This window comes from Austrofundulus limnaeus, unplaced genomic scaffold (genome assembly GCF_001266775.1).
Source record: "Austrofundulus limnaeus strain Quisiro unplaced genomic scaffold, Austrofundulus_limnaeus-1.0 Scaffold141, whole genome shotgun sequence".
Classification (NCBI taxonomy): Eukaryota; Metazoa; Chordata; class Actinopteri; order Cyprinodontiformes; family Rivulidae; genus Austrofundulus; species Austrofundulus limnaeus.
In genome coordinates this window covers 563,220-564,560 of record NW_013952543.1, presented here as the reverse complement: position 1 = coordinate 564,560, position 1,341 = coordinate 563,220, and positions in this window count along the sequence as shown.

Sequence of the window (1,341 nt, the reverse complement as noted above, 5' to 3'; positions counted from 1 at the left end):
GTGGACGTGCATCTAGGGGGTGTCTAGAATCAGAGCAGTGTGTCTGGTGCATTTTGAGCAGCGCGGTTCGAAGCAGTGCCCGCGGTTTGAGAGTTTTCTGTGTGTATGGCGAGTACAAAACATCCAATGCTCGAGTTGGAAAATCTGAACTTTTGCTGCTCGACGCGTTACATCAACCAATCAGAGAGACTCTGCTCAGCGACGTACTGGTGAGGAGCCGGAAATACTGGAAGCCTGGGAAATCAGATCACACAAACAATGGAGGAAAAACTGACTGTCTGATCATTTACGATCATTCCAGTGTCCATTGTTGTGATGGAAATAAGAAGGACTTTACCTGGAGGACGATTAGTGAGGAAGTCGGCATGTCTGGTAACTTATTAAAACTACTGTTAAAAAGGCTCCTCCTCACATGTCTAAAGACGCACATCTACTGTATGTTCACATCAAATGCATCTGTCCTCAGTGGACTCCAGCGTTGGGAGGCGCACAATGCGTTTGGTGTAAATGTAGCATGATGCTAATGCAAATTTTAAAGAGGGCTATAATTCCAAGACTTTTAAACATATATAGCTGAAAATTTATAAGACGGAGGCAATCTGCTTCAGCTTTGGCCCCATTCGGACTAGCCATTTGCTCCTCATTCCAGTCAAAATTCAATCAAACCCATTTTGTTCAAAGATCTACAACAGGTAAGATGTTAATTGCTCACAACTTTTCCGCAGAGTCCAACTTCAAACGACCTGAATTACCCGTTTAAATGATTCGGTGGTAAATATAAAGAGAATAATAAATGTAGACTTTGAAGTGTCCAGTTGTGTTCACGGCTTGGTTCCAGGTTTGCTGCACAGTCACCTGAATTAATAAAGAGAAATTTAACACACAAGTACAAAATGAAGACAGGACATCACCGTAAATCAGACCCCCAGTGATGCTCGCAGATGATCTGCAGAATGTTTAATGTGTGGAGTGTCAGGGTGGGCTGGACCCCCCCACTCCCGGTCTGAAAGTCAACCCCTCTGCTCTTTGCAGGGTTACTATAAATACACCAGTTAGCCATAAACAATGAGGTGACTTGAATTTTCAACTAAATTAATACAACTCAGCACCTTTTTTTGTTCTCCTTTAACTTGTGCGCCATTTTTCTAGTTGATATTTRTGCAATATGTCCAAAAATGATATGAAGTTTTTTTTTTTAATTTAAGGTCCTAAGAATGCTCTTTTTTTATTGTAAGATGCAAACCAGCCAGTGGCTTTGCGCACACAGTGCGTGTGTGTGTGTGTGTGTGTGTGTGTGTGTGTGTGTGTGTGTGTGTGTGTGTGTGTGTGTGTGTGTGTGTG